The 19,021-nt window shown below is 30.2% G+C and overlaps 1 protein-coding gene across 1 annotated transcript in view; it reads left to right on the plus strand.

The window, feature by feature from the left end:
• The window catches only part of myd (mayday), a 94,566-nt gene that overhangs the window by 41,491 nt on the left and 34,054 nt on the right, over positions 1-19,021 (plus strand). Inside the window, exon 2 of the mRNA XM_065498549.1 lies at positions 5,676-5,946. The gene's annotated coding sequence lies outside the window, so the exon portion shown is untranslated. The remainder of the gene's footprint in view (positions 1-5,675; positions 5,947-19,021) is intronic.

Raw genomic sequence — 19,021 nt, forward strand, 5'->3', positions numbered from 1 at the left:
AATAGGGAAAATTTTAATTTTTGTGTGCCTTTTTCATGCATTTCGACATTCTACATGTCCGAATATAGCAAAGTGATGTTCAGAAAAGTTGTTAAGCTCAACTCCTGCTACAACATAGTAGTTAATAAAGGAAAGCGGTATTTTTGGTTTTCCTTGAGTGGGGCTCTGCAAAATCAATACTTCACCTTTTTTTGTAAGTTATCTAACAAAACTCAATTTAAATCCTCTTCAAACGACATTGATTTTATCTCGATTGCTCAAAGGCTAAAAGATATTATTAATAAATGTAAAAAACCCAAATGACAATAACGAAACCAAGTTATAATGTAGATTTGCAACTTGCAAAAGAAATAGATCACTTTATTTCTGAAGAAACAAGAGGAAAATACTTGCAGATTTGTTATAAGTATTTGCAAACGGGTTTGCCAATGTCAAAGATTTAATGTGAAAGATGTTTTTCGGCAGCAGTCGGAAACAAAATTCGTTCCAGAATGACAGACGACACCATAGATGCAATAGTATGCTTTTTAGTGTATAATAAAAATTAATTGCTAAATAAATAATTTACTTTCAATTGTAAAGACATAATTATGTACGTTTCTTTCGTATAATTTTCGGGATTTTAGATTTCCCGAGGTTTCGGGATTTTCTTTATTCTTTATTCTTCTTTATCAAATCCCGATCCCCGAGATTTTCAAAAATCTTTAACTATAATATTCTGAACAGATTTTACTTCAAATTAACAAAATATGGAAATTCGCCAAAATATGGCCAAAAAATTAGTTTTTCTTGAAAATCGCAAAATTTATATCGCAGGTACGCAAAAACTATAGAAATTATGTTGTCAATAAATCCCCATGTGATGATCAAAAAATTCTAAAATTAGTTTAACAAAATTTTTAAAAATTTGAAAATGGAGTTTTGAAACTGAAGTTAAAAATATTATTTTTTTTTTGGTCATACCTGCGAATAGGTTAACGGTTTCCTTCTAGGACAAAAACACATATACATGTAAATATGGACATATTTTAAGAAAAAAATATTTTTTATTTTAATAGTTATTTCTCAAAATATGTTAATATTGTTCCTACATTTCTTGTTCTAGTGGCCTGAGACACATTAATGGCCTGGCGAATTTTTAATAACTTTAACATTTTTTAACCAATTTTTGTCCTTTATATCTCATTAGAACGACAATTACGTACACATTTCGATTCTTTTAAATTAAATTGCAAAAGTAATTTTTTAGTAGCAAAATTTTTACAAAAACTGAAAAAATTTCATATTTTCCCCCCGAAAATGCACCTCAAAACTTTGAGCGGGCAACTATATGGCGGAATTTAGTTCGTCTGGACCCCACAAAACGATTCCCCTTTCCAGATATTGAGATAGCTGAAATTTGATGAATATCAATCATATCAAAAAAAATAAAAATAAATGCCTTTTACCTAATGTGTTTTCTCAGTTGCAATTTTCGCATGAGCCATGTTAGCGTATGAGTGATATTCATCAATCATAACAAGTATACTCAATAATAATATGGTACTTTTATTTTCTCTTAATAAGAAAAATGTAAGAAAGAATAAAATCAATGTTTATGATTAGTGTTTTGTCAAAGCTTTGAAATTTTTACTAATAAAGCTTCTATATATCATTAGTTTATCTCAAACCTTTGGGAAAAGGTTTCCTGAAGATCCTGTCTAATTAATCCGTGAAATGCGCATATGACATATCCAAACATATCCCCCAAACAAAATTACTCTCTTTTCACACATATAGGTTATACAATAACAAAATACATGGCAATACATTCTCATAAATTAGGTTTTTGGCTCACAGTTACCTATCTAGTTGCCATTTATGACCAGTAGGGTTACAAATTTTCAAAACGTTTTCATTCCCAAGAATTTTGTTTATTCTGCAAAAAAAAAAATATTTTTCTCGACCAATGAAAGTAGATGTCGTTTTCTTTCATTAATCGAGACTTTTTTCTTGTTTCCATTTTGCGATAGCATTTAAGTAGCAATAAAATATGTTACCTATAAACATGGGATCAATAACGCGACAAAACATAGAACTAACAGAGAATAATATGGATTTCTCTAGATAATTGTCGTGTTAAAATATATGCAGTCGTTTTTTTACAAACTTTAGTATGATTTAGAATGCGACATACTTTTCCGTCACGTATGTAATATGAATAAGTTCAAACAATTTCAACTCTGTTCGACAACTTTTCAATAACATTAACTTTTTAACTAAGCCCAGTGCTAATTCATTTTCTGGCCTCGTTACTGCCTTTCCCATAGTTTGCTTGCAGATATGAAACTCAAACATCTCCTTTTCTTTAGCATAATTCTTGCTAGCACGCAACTTTTTCGCAATATCCTTTATATTCGTCTGTTGACATACGTTTTATCCATCTACAAAAAAATACACACAATCTAAAAATCAAAATAAAATTTAGTGTTGTTATTATACAGTGCAGCAGTCATTTGTACACATAGACAAATCGATATATACATGAAAGTAACACTCAGTTTTTCTTGATCGAATTACATCACACACCCAGTTCAAAAGTGACTTAACTCACTTACTTTTTCGTGTTTATCTATAAAAAAAATATTGCTAAAAAAGTTATGTCTTTAATTACACTGCGGGACAGAGATTTTGGTGCCCGAGATTTGAACTACCTTTTGTACACGTTGATGAACCCTCATTACTATGTTATACTTGTTTTTTTCCAGTCAGCTCGCGTTTTCGAAATATCGCGGTTTTTATATTTTCATTGAATACCCTATTTTTTGTGTTTTTCTTCAAAATTTTGGGTAATGCAATTAAGAATGTGATTTTTTTTAGCATGAGACTGGTCTACATAAACATATGCTTCTTTTGAGTATAATAATTCTAATGGATATTTTGGCATATTTGTCTGATCTTTCAGGAAAGTTGAAATTTGACTTTTTTAGCTTTATCTTTAATAAAATTGTCCATTATGAAAATTTTAAATAAAAATTTATCACTGCACATTCAAGGCATTATAGCGAATATAGTTTTTAATTAAAATGAAAAATTAGTTAAAAATTTAATGAAATATTTAGATAATATCCCGAAATTTTACATCCTAAAAAACAATTTTTTTTATAAATAAATTTTTAGGCAGTCATTAGTCTTATTTTTTAATGCACATTTAAATCTAACTACAGGAATGTAAATACTTCATTTGACGTTTTTAAAATATTGCGAATTTTGAATTTACGTGATTTACAGCGTTTTTGGTGAAAATATCTTAAATTTTTTTTTAAAAACACTAGTATTTTACAGAAATACATACATTTTTACAAACATATATATTTATTTCTACATTATATATCCAGGAATTGTCTATGTTGCGAATTTGAATACCAAAGTAAGCAAAATATAATTGAAGAACAGTGTTGTAATTGATTTTCGCTGATCTTTTATCATATATTCGTCACAATTGTAACAAAACATATTAGGATCTTTAACACAGCATCTCATCTTACTAGCCATAATTAAATAATATAACAAGAGAAATTATATTTATAAAATAAAAACAGGTGTAAAACATTCAAGTTACGAACATTTATATAGTTTTTTTAATATGAAATACATATGAAAAATACTGTAAAACTTTGAGTTATTTGCCAAATAGTTTAGTATATTTTCAGCGAATTTTCAATATTTTTATATAAATTAGTTTACTGATAAGTTTTTATTGTATATAGTGAAAAAATTTTGAACCCTTTTACCATAGGTCAAACTTATAAGGATGAAACTGAAAAAAGTTAATTTTCAACATCCTTGCGATATCACCAATATATCCTGAAACTTTGATAAACAAAATTGATGTCAAAGAAAAGATAATTTTGTGTAGAATACCAGTACAAAGATGCGCTTTTAATTTTAGTCTCTATTTATGAAAAAACCCAACAAAAAGAGAAAAAAATACAGAATAACCAAAAAAATTAAAACCGCGATATCTTAAAAACAAGAACTCCTCAAAAAAAACTAAATATAGTTTTGACTATGTAATGTCCCATACATGTTTTATCAAAAACATTTTCCGCGGCACCAAACCAAAATGTCAATTTTGTTCCTCTGTGTTATGTTTCAATTGGTATATATATTTTTATTATATTTCAGAAAAATTTAAATTTTGAGTTGTGTCACTTTTGAAATATGTGTGCGACATATCCTTTTGAATGGACTTTAAAATTTCAAAGGATACACAATTCTGAAGAATAAATATAAAATAAATATATAAGATACTGATTACACTGTACAACACAAAAATAATTACAAGGTCCGACCAATACATTTTGATAGAGGAGACATTTTGAAAGTTTACATCTGAATTTAATTTTAGGATGGGGCTAAAGTTTCCCAACTCTTGTACATTCTTATTGTTAATCAGCATAAGAAACCATGTGATCCTTACATTTTAGGTATAAAAAGTGTTCAGCAAACTTATGTAAAATGTTACGGATAACATTTTTGTAGAATATGTTAACCCTCTAAATCCTCAAGTCATGGGCTTTTTTGCCCTTCTTTTAAAAAGTGCAAAAACCACCATTAAAACAGGGATCTAAGGGGTTCAAATGTTCCGCAAAAATATTACCAGTTAAATTTTACTATAAGTACCAGAATAAACCAAAACGGAAAATTCAACCAGAAAGTCAGAAATAAGACACAACAAAAGAGAGCTTAGGGTTAATTTCGCATTTATTAAGAACTTTATTTTAAAGTAGATTCCATCGAAAAAAAAATTTTAGTTAAATTACTATTTTTTTCATGCTAAATTTTTGGGGTACTTTGAAATAAAATTCTTAGTAAATGCGAAACTAACCCTAAGCTCTCTTTTGTTGTGTCTTATTTCTGACTTTCTAGTTGAATTTTTTTGTGTATTCAGGGACTTTTAGTAAATGGAAACTTTTCAAATGAAATTCAGATGTAAACTTTCAAAACGTCGATACACATGTGTTTTTTTTCTGTCTCCTCTATCAAAATTTATTGGTCAGACCTTGTAATTTTTGAAAAAAATTTGATTAGTTGTATAGTGTTATCAAACAAAGGTAAAAAAGGTCAGCAGTCTAACAAATTTATATGGATACAGCAGCGGTGTTTTCATATAGTTAACGCCACTTTATTTTGACACTTATTTCAATTTTTAGCGACTTAATTAGTACGGTCACGGACACTAGAATATTAGAAAAAAAAAATTAAAATTTTGACACTTTAGACATGATGTTCATGATAAGAAAATTGTTTTTATGCTTGGATTTTACAATTCGTAGTGTTTTGAGTGTAAATTCAATATTGCCTTATTTTCAAAATATTTTAATTCTGGCTTGGTCATATCTTTGTATAAAATTAAAATTTTTAAATGAATTTTTCAGCACAAACTTCGACACTTTCGAAGCAAAAAATAACTTTGTTATTTACAATATAATGTTCAATAACTAAGTGAAAATAAATGACAGATACTTATGTGCCTTTCAAAATGACATTTAAGTTATTAAAGACAAAAACCGCGTTCAAAAGATATGCCATCTGTTTCATTCAATAAATAAAAAAAATTTTGATTTTTTTGTAAACTTGTATAATTAATTTAATTTCTTTAAATATTTAAATTCCATTTTTTTCAATTTCAGTTTAAACAAAATCACTGTGATATTCTGGCATTTAACAACAACATAAAGTTCAACTTTAATACAACAACATAACTGAACCAACAATACTGGCGATTGAACAACAATTAAATTAAAAACATACACACACCCATTAATTCAACACATGCCAACAAAAGCATGAAACAAAACTTAATTATCATTAGCATATGATTACAACAACAATATTTAACCAAAGTCAAAAGAGAAACACACAAGAGAAACAAGAGAAAAAAACGAAAACTCAGCCAACTGTGTAAGTATAATTGTAAATTAGTGAGTGAGTCATTGTACTTAATGTAACAATTACAAACATTTTGAATTTAAAAAGTAAAAGTTAAAAAACGAAAGAAAAAATAACAACAACTAAAAAAGAGTGTGAATGACTTTAGAACGAGTTGATGGACAGGCTTAAAAAGCTAAAACTGTAAAAATAGAAGAAAACAGCAAAAACTAGAGACAAGATAATCAAATAAATTGATGCAATCACACAGAGTAATGTCAACAACATTTGCTATTTAATGTTTCAAACCAGTCAGACGACAGGCACAACAAGTCAACAAAACAGTCAGTCAATCGAACAATAATAACAACAACAACAACATCTGACAGAGTAGGAGAGTCGAACGTAATCGAAGACATATTTGTATTTGTTTTGCTCTTTGTGAATTTTGTAGTTTAAGCCAAATGGCAAAAGTTGTTTGATGTTAAAAATAAATTTATGCTGGACTGGTTTAAATAAAAAGTCACAATAACAAAAGACGAAGAAGAAGAAGAAGAAAAACTAACAAAAAACAAGTATTTTAACTTGTTCAACAACTGGGTTAAACGTGCACAGTAACACAACAGCAACACAAAAATAACAACAACAAGAACGCCACACTAAGGTAGAAGAAACATCATCATTATCCAGTACTAATTCAAGAATACATACAGCTAAACTTTTACAGTGTATATGAAATATTGCACAGTGATGTGGTTGTAACTTTATTTGAAAAGTTTTGAAGTCATAATCTGAAGTCACACTACTTACTGGTAATGAATAATGGAGGAAAAAATATATTTTTTATTCGAATGATTTATAATCAAAAATTATTCGATCAATAATTGTCGATTAATCGAATAGTCAAGTAAATTTATTTTCAAGTTAAAATTATATAAACAAAATGTTAGACAAAACTTATCGGTGAAACAAGACAAATCTATATACATATATAAAAGAGTAACGTTACTGACTGATCCCAGCGGGAAAAAGATGCAGTTTCTTTTGCAGAAACAAGGACTTCTAGCCGCATTGCAAAATCATTTAAATTTTACACGGCGTGTTATTGCGAGCCAAGGCCTTGCACACTCGCTGCTGTTAGAGGGCTGAGAGAAGGCCTACTTAGGAAGAGCTACTAGAAGGGCTTCTAGAATTCCTAATTGGGAAGAGCTATTAGAAGGTCTACTTTGGAAGGGCTATTCGAAGGGCTACTATATGGTCTTATGCCTGTACAAAAACCTGTTATTACTGATCTAATGAAAGACCTGTAGAGGACTGTCATATGGAATGCCTAGAAAGGTAGGACTACTGCAAAGCCTGCAAAGTCTTATGGAAGGGCTAATAAAGTGCCTAAAAGAGAAAAAAAGCATTAGAATAAGGCATTAAAGGACGACCTATGAAAAGTCGTGCATTTTTAAGTTTTATAGAACGTCTACCATGGAAGACCTATTTAAAGTCTTATTAGAAGATATAAAATAAAAATAAGAATTAAAATGAAGTTGTTTGTTTAATTTTTTGAAACATGATAATTTCTGATTACATACTTAAAAAACAACAAAAATAAATAAGAAGCCACATCAAGCAATTTATTGTTGTAAATTTTGTAAAGAGAGTCAATCAAAGAGATGCAGAGTATTTTTTTTTTTGTAGACTATTTTTATTCAACCACTTGTTATTAGAAGGGGATTATAGGCCTTCTTGAACACCTTCTAAGAGCAGGCAGTGTGAAATGAGTATCGGATCTTTTAGAATGTTTAAGTATGCCTTTTGGAAGGCCTACATACTGAAGTCCTATAATTTTTTCCCACTGGGATACATCATCGCAAAGCTCAAATGACAGAAGCTAATAGCATGCAATTTAATCTGTAGGTTCCTCCTTCTTCAAATAGATCCACTAAGAAGGGATTTTTGGGAATTCTAATATTTAGGGTGTAAAAAGGATAAAAACGGGTAAATTCGTTAACCTTATATCTTACAAACTAATACATTCGATCCTTTTAGGGGAAAAACTGTATTTTGATACCTTTTTGGCACCCTATACTTATCAAAAAATACACTCAGAGAAAAAACAAATTATAATCAATAAAAACCATATTGATTCAATAAGAAACATTAACAAAAGTCTAGCAATGTTGAAAATTTTTATTTCAATATGGAAAAAATCTTAATTTCAATTTGAAGATTATTAATTTAACGTACTTCAATACAATTTTTCCATTATAATCTATTATAATGAACATTATTGAATTTATATGACACGTTCTTATTTTTAAGTTGCAGTTTTTCCCTGAGTGCACCAAACAAGAATTTGGCAATGATTCTTTGAGTTGTAAAAACACTGTGCTGTAACGCTTTCAATTTTCGATATGCGTTTACATGGAGGATGGCTGACCCTTTTTCAGTTTTTTCAAGAAAACAGGTCATAATTCCAGTTAAAATACTGTTACCGCAATAATCGAAAAATAATGTTTCAAACTGTTTGTATGTACTTGATTTGTCACTTGTTATACTATTTGGTAACACTGTACAACATTAATTTATACACATGGAAAACTCGACACATACCTGAATGTAAAGACCCTAAATAGTAACACTGCGTACACAGTTTTTCTTGATCAGATATCAATTTAAATGGACTTTAAAATATCACAGGATAAACTATATTAAAAATACTTTATATAATTTGATCCCAACAGGGCACAGTGGTATGAGGAAAAAGGGAAATAAATCAGTGACTTCTTAACCCTTAGTCCAATTTGAATGAAATTTGACATGCACAAAGAAGAAGTGTTGTCGAGTTTAAGTTTTGTATTTTGACAGTATGGACCCACCAGGGGTGCGGCCAGGGTTCCCCAAAATAGGACACCTCGGGTATGTTCAATTTTTAAAACGATCCTTTTTCTTCGGCTGGGTTCCGATTTCAAAACCATTACATTGCAGAATCTCCCCGTCGAGCACTATAATTATAGCTATCAATTATCTCTTATAACTTAGGAGATATTTACATATGAAAATTAAATTTTCAAAATTTTTACCCACCCTCCTCCAGTTTTTTGACTAACAACAAATGTACTTTTTTTCTTTTTAAGTTATCTAAAAAATTTCTAAAAAGGTGTATTAGGAATGTATACTTTTTGAAAATCTAACTTTACATTAAATATTTTAAATGAAAACAAATTTGTAAATTGTTGATACCGAGGAGACCAGGTCCATCCAAAAAAACGCCTATTTTTTATCTAAAATTAAAAAATTCTCAAATGATGGCCATATATGTTTTTAATTGTTTTGTTAAGGGTTCCGATAACCCCGCTCTTGGTATGGATATTATAGCCAAAAAATTAAAAAAAAAAAAACATTTTTGGGATTTTTCAACACTTTTTGGGAATTGCGGGATTCTTGACTACAAATTTCAAAATTTGTTTTTAGTTTTCTTTTTTCAATGGCAAAATTTTAAAGCAAAATTTCCATACAAAATTTGATTTTAAAATGTTGTTTAAATTTAAAAATTGTTTATGAATACGGCCATTTACATATGTATATTGTTACGTTTTAACCTTTTCAAAACGTTAGTTTATTTCCTTTAAATAAACCGGATACTTTTGATTGCACATGAAGCCGTTTAGTAGTTTAAAAAAATTGTAACAACTCTTTATTTATTCAAAATGTACAACAACCACAGAATTAAGTAGCCACTAAATGTTTTTATACATGTTTGCACTCAGTTGATGTTTATTCGAAAAGCGTCTCTGATAAACTCACTAACGACTGCAACCTCTGCCACTATTTATAACACTGCCATCTGCACTCTAGATTGCTCTTTAACTGTCAAACTTCGAATATTCTAGATCATACGCCATCTGTGGTGTACTTTCTACAATGTTCCTTAACTGAATATTCGAATTCAAACAGCGTTGCCAACTTACGATCAATGGTCAACTGAAAGCTTTTATTTAATAATGCCCACAGGTATGTTACAGTTTGCTATTACTACACTGTTATTTGAAAGCATTATGCTACTTTTAAATCAGCCATTAAAATCGTTATATTTGAATTCAAGTACAATTTCGTAACAATATTTAAACATGCATTTAAAAGCTATCAGCCTAACTACAAAAGCCTTAAATTCGATTTTAAGTACATAAAGCAAACAAAACTAATTTCAAATGTATAATTCAAAATGTTGTTTTATTATTTCAAAACAAAATCGTTCTGTTTTGAACATTTACGTACATATTGTTTTTTTTAAATTTTTGAAATTTAAATTTTTTATTTACATACATACATTCTTTAAAAAATAATTTCAATTATTTGAATGTAAATATTAAAAAATGTTTTGAAGCTTTTTTCAAATAAAAACAAAAGTTCTGTTTTAAAATAAAGTCGACTTAACAAAAATTAACTTTAACATTTCTTTCACAGTTAGGGTGTATTTTTAATCGGAAACATTGCTACTTTAGCCATAACTTGATTTGCTACAATTTTTATCATTTGGTTTTAAACGTCTATTTACGTCATTGTTGCTCATCCAAAAATATGCAGGGGTCTATAACAATTCTGTTTTATTGGATCGAGTTGATCGAATTTTTATTGATAATTACTTTAAATACTTTTTATACCTTACACTCCCCTAGTGGGGAGGGTATAATGCGTGTGTGCAGATGTTTGTAACGCCCAAAAAACCCACCTTAAAATATATCGATCGACTTAGAATCATTTTCGGAGTCGATTAAACGATGTCCGTCCGCCTGGCTGGCTGTCCATGTAAATATTGTGCGCAAAGTACAGCTCGCAATTTTGAAGATATTTCGATCAAATTTGGTACATATAATTCTTTCGGAACAAGGACCAAGCCTAAAGCGGCTGAAATCGGTCTACTATTTCACCTAGCCTCCATACAAATGTCCTCCCGAAATTGGACTTTATCGGTCATAAATGATTAATTTATATAGGTATCTACACAAATTTCGCTCCAAATAAGTTTTATATATACAAAATTCATGTCACAAAATTTTGTTACGATCGGTCCATAATTAGTCATAGCTCCCATATAGACCCGCTTCCGAAAATAACTTTAACGTGCATAAATCTCTTAAAAATTTTGGTATACACACAAAATTCAACATAAATAACTTTAAAAAAATACATAAATCACCCGCCCTAATTTCAGGGTGATCGGTCCAAAAAAATAATAGTCAACTTTATGGACTTAAAATCGACTTTAAGGCTTTTGTAGTTAGGCTGTATATGTTTACCCCCTGAATCAAAAGTGCAGACATAAAATTACTTTTGAAATTTTGTATGAGAAACACCAACAAATGTCGAATTGGCTGTCATTTGTAGAGACGATATCAAGCCATATGAGATTCAATGTTTGGTATAGATTTTGATATAGCGTAGACATCGGTACATATTTCTTTGAGAAAGACGTTGGCCAGGTCATCACCGCCAACGGCGGGTGCTATAGGTCGATGATTACCAACTTCGTTTAGCCTTGGATGATATGGACGCTGATGATATGTGGTCGACGCTACGTGCCACACAATGGCATCGATAGGAATTTCAAACGAATAGAAAATTTCGATCATATCTCACGCACACATATAAAAAGCTTGTTTTTCAGTTCGTTACCTCAAAATACGAATGTTGTATGTGAAATTCTTCGATTTTGAGATTATTACATATTTATAATACACTTCGCAATCTCTTTTTAATCCTATCATCACTTTTATTCAAAATTGTATATCTACCGAGATATTCGTAAGTCACAAAATTTTATCGTCCTGAGCATGTACATATTTTGTCGTATGTGCACCAAAAATAGACATACGACATTTACGAATTTTAAATGCATTCCTTTCAGTAAAATAAAATACATATGTTTGGGGGATTCAAACGGCCTGCTATTATCAAATAAATCAAATCACCCTTACAAACATCAGTCTATATCCGACTTGATAAATGGTAGTATTATTATATTCAATTGGGGTATTCAAATGGTCTGCTATTAAGTCGTATTGTCATAATGTCGTAAAATATTTTTTTAGTTTAAACAAATTTTTGTTGTGCTGCAAACAAAAACAGTGTTATTTTATGACAAACCAATAAACATAGTTCAAAAATTCTTATTAGTTTATAACTTTTTTTGTTTGAAACCCAACAAAAATTTGTTTAAACTAAAAAAATATTTTACGACATTATGACAATACGACTTAATAACAGACCGTTTGAATACCCCAATTGAATATAATAATACAACCATTTATCAAGTCGGCTATAGACTGATGTTTGTAAGGGTGATTTGATTTATAAAACTGTTAAAAAAAATAATAACTTCTTTCAAATAAAATTAGCAATATTAAAACCCAAATAACTTGATGTCAACAAATTAAATGATTTAAAAAGCATGATGTGCTATTTTTCCGCCGAGAATGATCGGAATTTTTTGAAGAATTATTCAATTCACAAGGTCTCCTATCATGTCATATTCTTATGATGTCCTAATATTTCAAGACTCGGCGGCTCGGCTTAACCTCCTCTAGGCGTTCGGCGCAGGTCTCTGCTGGTTGGTTACGATAACACAATAAACATAGTATACAGAGTAGTATCATTAGAGTATCCAAAACCGAAACAGAAAACCGGTCAACCGGTTTTTTTCATCTTTGTAAACTCGACCGGTTTCGGTTTTCTTAAACTTTTCTCATTTTTTGAGAAACCGGTTTTTGTAAGACGGTTTTAATGAAATATATTTTCTAAAGCTCATGTAAATATATTTTTGAATAACTTTGTTACCATTTTTAAAAATATTGTTTTATTTTATAGATAATTGTAGCATTTGATAATATTTCGTAAAAGATATAAAATAATTGCATAAATATAGAGCATTAAGAATCAAAAACCGAAACAGGTTAAACGGAGAGAATCCATAGGGCTATTTTGAAGAAATTTAATGTTAAACATTCAAAACCGTGTGTTGAAAAGTTAACTTTTGCTACATACGACGACATCCGTATTTTAAGGTAACGAGTTGTAAATTGATTTTTTTTCTGCTAAATTTAGTTCTAAATGAAAAAATATAAGAATAATTGTATATTTTTGGTTTCTATTAAATACATTTTTAATATCTACTCATTAAACTAAAACAAAAATCAGTTGCAGTTGTTTTTTTCCACATAAACCATGTCTGCGTATGAGCAATATTAATCTATCATATCAAGTATTCTCAGGATATATATCTTTAGATACGACAAACAGGAAATCCCTTATGTATTTTTATAGTGCTCATAATTCGAGGGCGGATCAATAATTCCGTGACTTTTTAAATTTCCCTGCTCTTAACTGAAAGGGCAACACTGTTTATTAGTCAACTTTAACGATTTGTTTAAATAATGAAAAAAGTAAAGATAGATATTTAAGTGATCATAGACTCAATTAGATGCTCAAATGATTTTTTATGTTTATCAAATGACAACATTCAGTTTTCATTATTCAATCACTGTGCAAAAGATTGCAAAGATAAACTTCAAATGCATTGTTTTGCCACTTTGAAACAAAAGTTTTTAAAATATTCGTTTTACTTCGTTGCATCTTGTCCTTTTTTTCTGTATGTGTTCATTTTCTTTTGCTCCTGTAACTGTTAAATTTTGTTCAAAGATGAATGAGGGACATACTGACATACACAGGCATAAAACAACTAAAATACTTGTAGAAAACTATTTATACTACATTATACATATATATGTATATATGTAATACACTATAGTACTTACTATATTGTAGTAAGTCAGTGTAAAAGTTAGTCTTCTTACAGTCCTAAGAATAGGATATAGAAACAAAATAAACAACAAAATAGCTGCAACGGAAACGGAAAGAGTAAGAAAATGAGTCTACAAACGTCACAACACAACAACAGAACCCAGTACAAATGACGACAGAAACAACGACAACGAACAATGTGTGCATAAATGCATGAAAGTGAAGTACGTCAACAATTAACAACAACAACAACGACAACCAAGACTAGGTACGTCTAGAGTTGCCACAATTTTACGGCTCCGTAAGTTTTATGAATCCGAAAATTAGTTTAATTTCAAATCAAAGTAAAGAGGAATTGAATAATAAAGATTAGCTCGACTAATTGGTTAATAGTGATCACGATTTTGGTAAAACTTACCAAAAATATACAAAAATGGCAACACTACAGTGGCAAAAAATACAACAACAGTGAACAGTAGCATTCATTATCGTTGTCAGGAAGAACAACAGAAGACAACATTTTAATACAAACACACAAAGTAAAACGGAGAAACGAAAAGAAAAAGAATCAACGAAAAAGTTTTGTTTACTGCGAATAAAGAAAAATAAAAACAGTGAAAAGCCAATTAGCAGCAAATTAGTGCAATCGGTTATTCGAATTAACAACCAATTTACTAGATATCACAGTTGAAATTTTTGCGATACTGAGGAACTATGACCTCCTGGGTTGAGGCGAATTTCGAGGAGTATGGATTGTTGTGAAGCTTGATATAATAGTCCAACCCATGACACATACATGAGAAATATGATGCTGCTCCTACAGTTATTAGATTGATTATAATGGAAGAGAGTCAGATAAATGACTATTCAACTAGACAGTACTACTGAAAGGTGTCAAAATAATATGCGTAAGGAATAGTTAAGAACCGATAAATACACAGATGGTTCAAAAGTTGCTGATCATACGTTAAAAACTACGAACTAATCCGAAGTATATGTATTTTTTTAGACTGTGAACATGACTATTATGGCGAGCCCAAATGGTTCTAGAAGATTGACAACAATTCGTATTTTAACGGATAGTGAAGCAGTCCTAAGAAACTATAATGTTAAATTTCTAAACGCTTAACAAAGTACAGTGGGATTAAATCAAAATATTTTCTAAACATTTCTGTCATTTCTAGCTGGCTGATCTGATTGACATGAATTTTAACAAAGGCGTAGCAGAGGAGAATTCTAGTTACGAAGGAACCCAAAGACTCCTAAGAAGCGGGGCTGTGAGGTTTCAAAGTAGATCTTCTCACAAATACAAAATTTGTAAAAGCTTGCGAATATGTGGTTTGTTTAAAATCAAAGATTTTAATAAATCCCAAAGCTAGGATTTTAAAATAGCAATAGTTTTAAATACTATTTTACTGTATGTGGTATAGCTAAAGAATTTCAAACAAATAATATGCCAAAGATAGGCGAAGTAAGAAAATGGGCAGCGGAAGATTTGATGAAAACAATCTGAGCTATTAGAAACAACGAAATGGAAATTAGTTTCACATCATTCAATGTCTCCTTCGAAGCGAAGAATGAATGGAGGAGCTTCTGGTAAGCTTAGTCAGTCGGTCAAGCCCGACCATATAATACCCTACACTAAGTAAAAGAGTAAAACCATTTTTCTTTAAAAATTTAAATAATTTATATTTTTGAGTGATTTTCGGAAGTGGGACTTATATGGGAGCTATGACCAATTATGGTCCAATCACCATGATTTATGTCAATATGAAAGTTAACTATGTTGAATTTTGTGTGTATACCAACATTTTTAAGCGATTTATGCACGTTTTCGGAAGCGGGTCTATATGGGAGCTATGACTAATTATGGACCGATCGTAACAAAATTTGGTGACATGTATTTTGTATATATAAAACTTATTTGGAGCGGAATTTGTGAAGATACATATATAAATTAAACATTTATGACAGATTAAGTCCAAATTCGGAAGGACATTTGTATGGGGCTAGGTGAAATAATGGACCGATTTCAGCCAGTTTCAATAGGGTTAGTCCTTGGGCCGAAAAAATAATATTTACAAAATTTTATCGAAATATCTTCAAAATTTCGACCTGTACTCTGCCCACAAGGTTTACATGGACAGCCAGACGGACGGACATCGTTTAATCGACTCAGAAAGTGATTCTAAGTCGATCGGTATGCTTTAAGGTGGGTATTAGACTAATATTTTTGGGCGTTACAAACATCTGCACAAACGCATAATATCCTCCCCACTATGGTGGTGTAGGGTATAAATACTATGCATCGGTTATGTGGTTTAGTATACAATATTAACAGAACATGGTATACCACCACTGTTGCCAGATTATTTTGGTATAAAATCGTCGAAATTGTCAAAATCGGCAAAACATATTTGAAATCGTCAAAAAATCGGAAAAAATAAAAACACACAGTTTTTTGTGAAATTTGTCAGTTTTTTAGAAAACAATAAGGAATTCACATGTTGTAAAGTAGGTGTTATATAATAAGAATTATTTAATATGTGTATTCAAAAATTAAATATTTGTATACTATTCACCAAGAGTAGCAAGGTTATATATTAGTTTATAATTCCGTTTGTATTTTTAATTTGCGATCCACACTTTTCATTCTATAACCTTATAAATAGCGGAGTCGATATATAAATGTTTGTCTGTCTATTATGGTTCTGGTTCGGTTGCTATAGAAAATCTGGAATATCGGTCTACAAAAGACTGAAATATAAGCAAAAAGCCACGACTCAACTTTATCTCGGATACTAAGTCAAGTACATAAACAATTCAGATATCATATGAAAGGAATTTCAAAGACATTTCCAATGACGTATACGAAATTCAGACTAACAATGTGTCAACTTTGGGAAAATCAATTATCAGGCTTTATTAATTTTCAAGTATGTAACTATATATAAACGATTTATTTTTTTTTAATATTATCTTGGCTAAATATTCGTTCAGCATTGGCGTTGATGTAAACATTGCCTTTTCATAAAATCGTCATTTTGAGGACTAAAATCGGCAAGTCGCACTTTGCCAATTTTAAAATCAAAAATCGCCAAAATGCCGATAAATCGGCAAATCTGGCAACAGTGTATACCACATTACTAGTGTTTATAAACCGGTTAACCGGTTAACCGAAAAACCGGTTTTTCTTCGAAATCTCGGTTTTTTGCGAACCGGTTAATTTAAAATGTTGATTTTCGGTTAACCGGTTTATCCGGTTTTTATCACTCGGTTAACCGGTTTTTAAAATATAGGTTTAAAATTAAGAAATCTCATGGTTTTGTGCATTTTTTATATTCATTGTACAAACATTATTGGTCTGATTTGATGATTTTACCAAACGTCAAGTTGAATTTGATGTGCATACCTTCTTTCAATCAATTTGACTTCATTAGTGTGTTTTGTTCTTAAAATTTTATTTTATTATTCATTTCGTTAGCTTAGTGTACAAAGTCCTTTTCAGAAATAACAACGTTCCAAAATCCATAATTTGAAATATTTTGAAATCTGATAATGGAGTTTTATTAATTATTTGGTATGATTAATAATGACAAATAATCACAGCTAAGAAGAAGTGCGTTTGCATCTTATAGGTCCTTTTTTGGGACTTGCTACATTTTCTGTTCCATATAAGAAAAATTTAATGAATAAACAAATAATTAAAACAAGTATATTATATATTTAGTAACATATTTATACTCAATTCCATTTGACTGAGATAATAATTTTGAAATTTTTACAAAATAAAATGGACTTAGCACTTTTGTATATTCATAGGTATTTAATATTAACCATTCCTGACTACTAAAAACTACAAATTTTAAAGCTGTATATACTTTATTGGACATTTTATGTTTTCTACATATATATGACGGTTAACCGGTTTAACCGGTTTTTTCGATGTCGGTTAACCGAAAAACCGGTTTTCTAAAAAAGCCCAATTTTCGGTTAACCGACAAACCGGTTTTTTAAAAAGTCGGTTTTTTATAAACACTACACATTACCCACCAATTTTTTCAATGGCTTGTTTATGGGTTTTTTCTTGTAGTAGAACACCAGCTGAGAACTGTTCCAATCGAATTACCCGAACTTACTCTATATTTGTTTCCTCCTACATTTGCAAATAAAAGGTGTATCCAAGTACAGTAAAACCTTGATAATCCGGACGTCGTTAATCCGGATTTTTCGGTAATCTGGACATCATATATCATTAGATATGTTTTTTAAACGCATTTTTAATACAAGAACAATATTTAAAAATTTTCCTCTGTTAATATTCTGCATTTAGTCTAATTAGAGACGATAACTTTTTTATGGACAACATGCCAAACCTGGAATATATTAGGAATTCTGATTGGATATTACTAAGAAATTTTATTGATGGAACTAAGTTCTTAACCTAGCCGACTATGAATTTAAAGCTTATATAATTGCCACTGCATATTAGCGCATAATATTTTAATTTAAAATTTTCTTATTCCCAATAATCAATTACGAATAGTTTGCCTTCTCCAGATGTATACGAAATTATTTTTGAACCTTTACTCTCCTGAATTCGATAATTTTTGGTATATGTATATGTTTTTCCTGGCCAAAATAAGTTAGATTTTACCATTTATGATATCACATTAAAGCTAATGAATTGTAGATTTAAATTTTTTTTCCTAGAAATCCGTTTCTGTATTTATTTAGCATAGAAAATCCTCCTTGAATAATGGATATCTCAAAAAAGCTTACTCCTTTTTCCGAAGACTTAAAAATGCGGGATTTTTCAAATTTTTGACTTTTATTTTGAAACATTTGTACAATATAAAGTATTGGCCATTATTAGCCTATTCCCATCTTTCTGGAAACATATGGATTCCGAGACAAACAAACTGTTCATCTTTTGAGACCAAGAACGAATTAAGCCAATATCGGATGCTCTGTTCTGAAGTGAAGCGTATCCCAGAGAGAGCGTTATGCTGTGATCGAAACAAATAGTAGTCGGGCGGGGCACGCTCCTGATTATACAGCGGGTGATGTAAAACTTCCTAACCACTTCATTCTAAATATTTTTTAACAGCTATTGCAACATGTGGCCGAGCGATGCCATGATGAAATATTACGGGTTCATATCTGCCGCATAATCTGGATGTTTTTCGGCCAATGGTCGCATCAAACGAATCATTTTCGATCTGGTCATATTTCAGCAGCTCATAATAGATAGCAAGCTTTTACTACCACCTAATACAGAGAATTGCCTTAGCGCCATGGATATCTGGCTTTGGTG

The sequence above is a fragment of the Calliphora vicina genome, chromosome 1, assembly GCF_958450345.1.
Source record: "Calliphora vicina chromosome 1, idCalVici1.1, whole genome shotgun sequence".
NCBI lineage: Eukaryota > Metazoa > Arthropoda > Insecta > Diptera > Calliphoridae > Calliphora > Calliphora vicina.